The sequence below is a fragment of the Gymnoscopelus microlampas genome (genome assembly GCF_963454915.1).
Source record: "Gymnoscopelus microlampas genome assembly, chromosome: 19".
In the NCBI taxonomy this organism is placed as follows: domain Eukaryota; kingdom Metazoa; phylum Chordata; class Actinopteri; order Myctophiformes; family Myctophidae; genus Gymnoscopelus; species Gymnoscopelus microlampas.
The window spans coordinates 46987825-46997066 of NC_139956.1; positions in this window are offsets into that span (position 1 = coordinate 46987825).

Sequence of the window (9242 nt, forward strand, 5' to 3'; positions counted from 1 at the left end):
TAACATTACAGATCACAGCTTTAATCCTACAGTATAGATGTATGTGCATCTAGTGGATATGAAGAACATAAAGTAACATTACAGATCACAGCTTTAATCCTACAGTATAGATGTACAGTATGTCCATCTAGTGGATATGAAGAACATAAAGTAACATTACAGATCAGAGCTTTAATCCTACAGTATGGATGTGTGTTAGGGTGTGCCGATATATCGTCCCTCGATATATCGCGATACGTTTTCGCGACGATATGTATCGTTTTGGAGGGAAAAAAATATTGTTTTGAAAAAAGAAATGTTTTTTTCTGGTCAGGTGTCACACTATTGCCCTATTTGGATTCAAAATGGCTATTGTAGCTGAAAAGCTACAATTTTCCATGTCTGAATAATGCAAAAACAGAATTATTTGTTTGCACATTTGCTTTTTTTCTCCCCCATATATTTTCATAATAAAAAAGTGCATATCGTATCGTATCGAAATCGTATCGAAGTTGTGAGCCCAATATCGTATCGTATCGTTTCGTGAAATTAGTCTGCATCTGACTTTTACTCAGGTTGTATTTTTATATTTCTTTATGTTTTATTTGTTTATATTCTACCTTTATTGATAAGTAAGTGAGTAACATGTATTTGTAGAGAACCTTACAGTCACAAAGTGCTTCAAAGGCAGAATAAAAGGTTCTGTATGTGACTATAGAACCTTAAATGTATAGTAGATAATGAACTGGGAGCCAGTGTTATATGACAGGATCTGGTCATTAGTATTCTAGACAGTCTGTTACACTGTTGTAAACGTGAAGGGATGATTTAAAGAGACATTTTAGTCTCCAGACAAACTTAGACATCAGATGTTTTAGAGAATATAGAGGAGTGACGTTCTGCAAATTGTCCACTAGGCTCTGGAATCAAACCGGGGAATCGCTGTGAGACATCAGAGTAGCTATCTGACGCCCTACTGAGGGTTTTAATGATTTATTCTGCACTGTCATTTTTGTTTTACTTTAATACATGTTTTATTGTATATATTTCCCAGTCTATGCATAGCCTATGAAAAGCTGACCTGCCAAATATAACTTTAGAATCAATGAATGAGGTCTCTGTGGTAGAGTCTCATGGACACTGTCATATCCACATCTCCCTGGCATTGGAACATCCAATGTTATCCTGTTATTACAGTAATATTATCATAATATTGTTCACATCTCACTGATCAGAATCAGTGAGATGATTCTCACTATCTCTAAATAAAGCCATGACATGCCCCCAAAAAATATTTTAAAAATAAATAAAGTAAAGTATACATGATTAGATGAGTCACTGCCCATCTTTCACCGCAGGCTGAAAACCCACCTCTTCAGGAAACACTACCCTTCCTCTTTGCCTTGCCTACTTGTTGTTAACTAGTTGTACGAGCTCTTGTTTTATTGTTTTATTGGATCTTGTTTATTCGATACATTTGTTTTAGCTCTTGCTCATTTGATTTTCCTATTTGTCTCATCTGTTTAAGACAGTAAGTAGCTGATATATTGCACTCGTAGCGCTAGGTATACTCTTAGTTGCTTGTTTTAGAAGAGAATGCACTTAATACTTCTGGTGATTAGTAGTTTCGTTCCCTACCTATTTGTTGAATGCACTTATTGTAAGTCGCTTTGGATAAAAGCGTCTGCTAAATGACTGTAATGTAATGTTGGATTAGAACATTCGACAATTTTCTCTGCAATTGCTACAAGAACTGTATATCCAGTCCTTTTGGGCCATAAACAATAAGTTTAAAGATACAATTGAGTCTGATAACGATGTACCGTGCATGTTAACATCATGTATACTTTACTGTACAAAACATTTCAATTACATTTTTAAACATTTTGGACAAAATAGACAATTTTACATGGAGGTGCCCAGATGTCCCTATTGCCCACCTATCCTGTATCCTAATAGACTATTAGCCTTCCCCATTCTCTGCCTATGGTTTCTGGTCATATTATTGATCACTTATTTTGTAGGCAAAAATCTAATTTTGAGAAAATATCCACCACAACTGGAATGGTGGTGACCGTGTACTCCTAGACTCAGCCCTCTAATTTGACAAAGAAATGAATGCCGTTGTCTAAGGAGCCTTCTTCCAATTAAGACAGTTCAGCAAAATAAAAACCTTTTTATCAACCCACGACCTGGAAGAAGTCATACATTCCCTCATCTCCTCCCGCCTGTTATTGCAATTCATTATACTCAGGAGTTTCAAAGGACCCAACTAGGCTAGACTAAAGGGCCAAAGATTTGTTTTAAATGCTTAAAGCTTCATGTAAATATAATGTACATGTAATGTTTTGTATTTTTTTATTGTGGTATTTTCTTCCATGTTGCTGAATTGAATACATAGGACCACAATAGAGACTTTGTTGTGTTTTCCTTTTAGCCTTAATGTCTGACTGTACCTCTGTGCTGTTTTCATTTTCTGTCTAATGGTATTTTTAAAAAAGTGCCTTGTTGAAATGTGTTAAAATAAAATGACTTTGCCAATCAATAGTGTTTGTTTGATTGATTGATTTGTAGTTTTAATTGTATTTATCACACTTGAGTCACTTATTTGATCATCCTGCTGAACTCATCTGTCCATCATGTCTGCTGAGGATTAGTGATGTGTCTGTGTGCAGACATTCACCATAATAATAATAATAATACATTATTATTATTATTATTATTATTATTATTATTATTATTATTATTATTATTATTATGTACAGTGTCCTGTATCACTGAGAATGTTTTTTATTTTTACCAATAATAACTGGCTCACTGTACAGTATAGGCTACCTTACAGGTTGCTTTTTATCATACAGTTACAGTTTCAGAGTTGCTTTGCACTAAGCCTGTGCCGATATGAAAAAAGAAAACGGTTCGATATTGAATTAAAAAGCGAATCAAACCATAATACCGGTTTTGACCACTTTTCATTTTTCTGACAAAAAAAAACTAGGACAAATCGGTAGGCCTAGCCTACTCGAAAATGGAACAGGACTGTAAACATTGAATAGAAAAAAAACATGAAGCCTTGAATTCAAGGCTTGTTTTGTTTTTGTCGCATTCCTAAGGCAATAATTTGATGACCTGGCGGAAAGATGCTAAAAGTTGAGTCTCCTACCGGAGCCGCCACCAGTCATCAAATTATTGGCTTAGGAATACGACAAAAACAAACAAAAAATCCATGAATTCAGGTCTCCATTGGGTGTGTAATTGATAGAAAATACGTTTTTTTGGGGGGTGAACTATCCCTTTAAGATAGATAGACTTTTATTATTCCAGCTGGGGAAATTCACAGATTCTTGGCCAGAAACACCTACATGTCTACCTTTGCAGGCTTGCTAAACAAACACCCTTTCAGGATCTTTGCCTGCTTTCGCATCGATAGCCCACACGGAGATAGACAGGAACGCCCATATTTGGCACATCCGTTGTATTTATTTTTTGCAGCTGGCGGATCCATAGAGGTATAAGCGGATCACGTTATGGCAGTTTTCAGATGCAGAGCTCGTGTGCGATTTTTTGGAACAATCGAAAGGGACGCTCATTGCGTTGCCGAGTCGTTTTCGCCGTCAACCACTGCCTCCTCTTTGTAGATTACCAATTCGCCAGCTGCCTTTTCCTCTGGGTTTTTTGGGAGAGAAGTGGCCGCTGATATTAGAGAAGTTTTTTTTTTTTTCTCTTGCGACAGAGCAGCTGCTGCTTGAATTCTAAAGTTTTTGTCCTCGGCTCATGCTGCCATTCCTCTTGTCACTCCAAAACTCTCGAAACTTTGTATACAACATTGGCCGCGTGTGCAAATTATATAATAGGACAAATTGAACAAATTGAAAAACATTAATAAATACATCATAAAACATGGAATTGGTACAAGAGATAGATATTTCATCACTATTTAGACTATTTTACAGAAATGCTAAATACGATACGATACGATACGATAATACTTTATTGTCAGTTCACACTGAAATTTGTCTTGCGACCCAGCAGCCATGTATGCAACAATAGACAGTTCACACATTTGACATGACACAAGAAAAACAAAAACACAATACAGATACATACATAAAGACATACAAAGACAAGAGCAATGTCCACCTCTCAGCCTACCCTTGGCCTATAAGTCCTGATTAAGCCTCAGTGTCGTCTGATGGACAAAGGACCTCTTCAGTTTGACCTTATTGTATGTAGGAACACCGTATCTCCTTCCTGAAGGCAGCAACCTATATTCTCCATACAAAGCATGGCTAGTGTTTGAAGTGATATTCCTTGCCAACCTTATCATACTATCATTATACGTAGTTGTATAGAGCCTCTGAAGTGGCTGTCCAACAATCTTTGAACAAATGTTCAGTTGCTGCAGCAGTTGTGACTTTAAGGCTACAGACAGACATCCATACCAGGTGGTACTACAGTACTGAAGAACACTCATTATAACAGAAGTGAAAAACAAAAGAAGAATCTGTCTACTAGCACCAAAAGATCTCAAACGGCGAAGGAAATAGACTCTTTGCTTTGTCTTCTTACCCACTGATTCAATCTGTTCTTTCCATGACAGAAGGTGGTCAATTACTACTCCTAGTTATATATACGAACATACCTGGTTGATCTGTTCTCTATGAATAGTTATGGGGGATCTGTGTATCTCTAGTGGGGCACCAAAAACAATCTCCTCTGTCTTTTTTGTGTTCATGATAAGAGCGTTGTTATCGCTCCACTCCACCACCTTATTTACTCTGTGTTGGTGCAGTCCAGGATCACTGGAACTATCCAACAGGGAAATCAAAACTGTATCGTCAGAGTACTTTAGAATGTATTGGTCTGGTTTGTCAGTGCGACATTCAGACAGACATTCCTCAGTACGACAGCTGTCGGTATAAAGGGTGAAAAGTACAGCTGAGCTTACGCAACCCTGGGGAGCACCAACATTAGTAGTTAATGCTGCGGAGAGGGTTCTGTTCACTTTCACCCTCTGTACTCTGTTAGTAAGGAAGGAAGCATACCAGTGAATTAAGTATGGATTCAGTTCCAACTGTACCATCTTTGACACCAGAATATCAGACTGTATTGTATTGAAAGCTGAAGAGAAGTCTAAGAACAGCACCCTTGCATAATTCTTATTAGACTTATCTAGGTGTTTTGTAATGAAGTGGACCAGTGTGACAACCGCATCCTCTGTACCGCAACCTTTCTTATAAGCAAACTGACAGGGGTCAAATTTGTCTTTAGTTATACGTACAAGATGTTGCAACAGTATTCTTTCCAGTGATTTCATGATCACTGAAGTGAGAGCTATGGGTCTATAATCCTTATGTTCTTTTGGACATTGGATTTTGGGTAGTGGTTTTATGTGTGAGGTTTTCCAACACAGATGAATTGTGTGTGTGTCTACAGAGGTTTGAAAAATTGGTTGCCACACAGGAGCCAACTCAGATGCAAAGTTTTTGAGGAGAAAAGCACTGCACTCGTCCGGCCCATTAGCTTTCCTTGTGTTAGTACACCGAAACACTTTTCTGACATCCTCTTCAGTGATGACAATTCTGTCTGAGGGGGCAGGTGTTACAGCCTTGAGTATTTCAGTGCACTTAGAGGAATCGCCTAATGATTTGAATCTGGCAAAGAAAGTATTTAGGTCATTAGAAAAGCCAAGTTCATTATTATATCTGTCACAATAGGTTTGGTTGGGGATGACATTCCTGTCATGGATTTCATAGTATCCCACGCCTTTTTGTGATTTTTGGCTTTAAACGCATCCTCTAGATGCTGTCTATGTGTCAATTTTGCCTGCCTCATTTTTGTTTTTAGCTTTCTTTACGTCAACTTAAGTGCACCGAAGTCTTTGTTTATGAAGGCTATTTTCCTTTCATTTATTACATCTTTTATGTCCTTGGTCACATATGATTTATTGTTCGGAAAGATTTTAATTTCCTTTGTGGGAACAACCAGCTGTACACAAAAATTAATATAATCATTTGTAACATTGGTTATTTTGTCCAATGAACCTTCTCTAAATGTGTCCCAATCTGTACAGTCCAGGCATGCTTTTAGTTGTTCCTTGCTTTCATTTGTCCATGTCCTAACTACTTTCTTCTCCAGTTTTCCCCTCTTCAGTTTTGACTTATAGACTGGAGTCAAGCACACGACATTATGATCAGAGGTCAATATAGGCGGCCCAACCGTGGCAACATATGCTTTTGGAATGTTCACATAACACTTGTCCAGAATGTTATTTTTCCTAGTCGCATCCTTAACATATTGTTCAAATCCTGGCAACACGGTGTCCAGATAGCACTGATTTAAGTCCCCAAGCACGATGGCTGGTGCCTCTGGATACTGCAGTTGCAGTTCGTGTACACAGTCAGCAATGGTTTTTGCTGCTTGTGCAGCTCTTCCTGGCCCTTTAGGAGGCACATATACTAGAAACAGTAAAATGCACCCAAATTCGCGGGGAAGATAGAAAGGTCTTAAAGTCATGCCTAGGATCTCCACGTTGGGATCGTCGCATATCCTAAGTTTGACGGAGAAGGATCGACACCAGAGATCATTTATGTACACACATACACCACCGTAACCACTCCCTCCACCTCTGTCCAGTCGTACCCAGGGTTGGGAAGTAACGGATTACATGTAACGCCGTTACGTAACGGAGTACAAAAAAAACGTAACGGTAACGTCCTAGAGTACATTTTAAAATGTGTAATCTGGATTACAGTAACGGGGGTGTTGTAACGGGCGTTACAGGAGGGTTACATTCTCCCCTTCCCCTCATTAATTTTACAAACAAGTTATAAATTATTATAACACCAAACAACCACCTGCAAGAGCGCACACTAGTCCGCACACAGACCGCAATGGATTGGAGTTGAGCAGCGCGTCTCTGTGTCAAAAATCCTCACAGTGAGACTGGAGACTGCTAATGTTGCATCAACAGCGGTGTTGCCAGACTTTGCGAGAGAAATAAGCAAATAGGTCTATGAAAACAAGCACAAAAGAAGCGACTATAAAAGGCCACATAACGCACTTCATAGCTATATATGTCGTCCATTAAACAATGTACATATTTATATATGTTGGCTATTTGAAAATAGACGATCTACAAGCTCACAACCGTTCTACCATTATTTACAAGCAACTTCAGAAAAATGAGCCCAAAGTGGCTTATAATAATCAGACTAGGCAAAACTACAGACATCGTGGCTCTCTTTTTAGTCCTCTTTGCAGCGCTGTTCCTGCATAAAAGCCTTTACTCTTAACCTTAAACTGATCAGATGGTTTGGTTAAAGGGACTATAATCTATTAAAGTGTCTTTCTTTGGTTCTGATTGTTACTAGGTTCTGATAGTAACTTGGTATATTCTATTTATTTTTTCTAGTCTATGTATAGCCTTCATCAGCCTGTCAGTGATGCGTTTTCAACAGAAATGCGCATATTGGCAGTCAGCTGTGTAACACTAACTGATTAACGATGGCTCGTTGAGCCTGTATGCGCATTTGACCACATAGCAATCAACAGCACTAATTAATGTCAGTTGTGTGTGTGTGTGTGTGTGTGTGTGTGTGTGTGTGTGTGTGTGTGTGTGTGTGTGTGTGTGTGTGTGTGTGTGTGTGTGTGTGTGTGTGTGTGTGTGTGTGTGTGTGTGTGTTTAATGTCCAACTGAATGTTTTCTGTAGTGTAGATATCAAGTCTGGGGGGTCTCCAAATATTTGCGTGATAGGACCTTTTTCTTGTATTTACATTAACCACATGAACCCTAATATCCCTATATTCTGAGGGGAACAAGAAGAGGTAGAGGGGAAAAGAGCAGACCAAGTACAGAGCCTAGGCTCAACTTTACTAAGTACTGAGAGTTTGACATGTCTGATAAATACACTGATGACAGTGCTGTTAAACAAGTCTATGAAGCTATCTATGAAATCTATGAAAAGGTTTAATCTGCAATACAAATTTTATACAATATGTAGTGGGGGTTCCTGCTTCATCTCTCCCTTAGCTAAAAACAAACCTTGGGGACCCCTGCTGTAGTAATCAGAGTAGACCCTCTCCCTCACGCTAAACTTAAATGACTTCTAAGTTCCACTTCTCCCCAAAAGGACAACTTTATTTTCCATCCTGAATGACAAGCCTAATATTATTATTGTATTTTGGTTATGTGCGATAACTGCAAGCCAATGTTCAGAGATTCAGTATTTGTCTTAATTTCTTTAATTAACATTTATTTTGTTGGCAATAATTCAACTGTCAGCCAGTGTTTTGAGACATATTGTCTTTTATTGCTACAAAATAAATGATAAAAATAAATTCTACATGCATAAATTATAATTTAAAAATATTTTTTTAAATGAAAAGATCGGATCGGGAAAGATCAGGATCGGCAAATACTCAAAATCAAAAGATCGGGATCGGATCGGGAGCAAAAAAACGTGATCGGGACATCCCTACTTAAAAGTAATCCAAAAGTAACTGAAAGTAACTATAGTTACTTTTTAAATGGAGTAATCGGGATTACGTTACTGACTACATTTTTTAGCAAGTAACTTGTAACTGTAGGGGATTCCTTTTTAAAAGTAACCCTCCCAACCCTGGTCGTACCATAGTGAATCCGGGGACTTCATAGAGTGAGTCAGGTTTTGATGGCTGTAACCAGCTCTCAGTGAAACATAACAGTGATGCCTCACGAAAATCATGATTGTACCTGGTGTATGTCCGTATCATGCCTATTTTGTTGTGCAGAGAACGCACGTTGGCCAGAACGATAGAAGGGAGCGGGGGGCGGGTGAATCTCCTCCGTAGTCGGTTCCGAATTCCCCCTCTTTTCCCTCGTCTCCTCTTCCTCTTTCCTCAGATCAACTCCACAGGGATGTTATCAAACACCGGTAGGTGGACGTGGTTTGCCGTTGTGTTCGGCTCCGGCGGCCGTAATGCCAGCAGTGCAGCTCGGCTGTACACACAGGCGGTCCCGGTCGCGCCGTCTTCACGCCAGATGTTTGTGTTGAGTTGAGTCTGTTCGACCAACAAGAAGGAGTTGATAGTCCATAGGATCAGCAGCAGAGTTATTTCTACCGCTCTCATCTTGTATCTCATAACATGTAACGACATATAGGCACACGGACAATACAAATAACGAAACAATAAGGCATACAAGGCCCTCTGAGGTCGCGGTGCTGCTGCAGAGCAGCGCACACGGAAGCAGCAGCTCTGCAGAAGCTGAGCAGAGCAGAGCA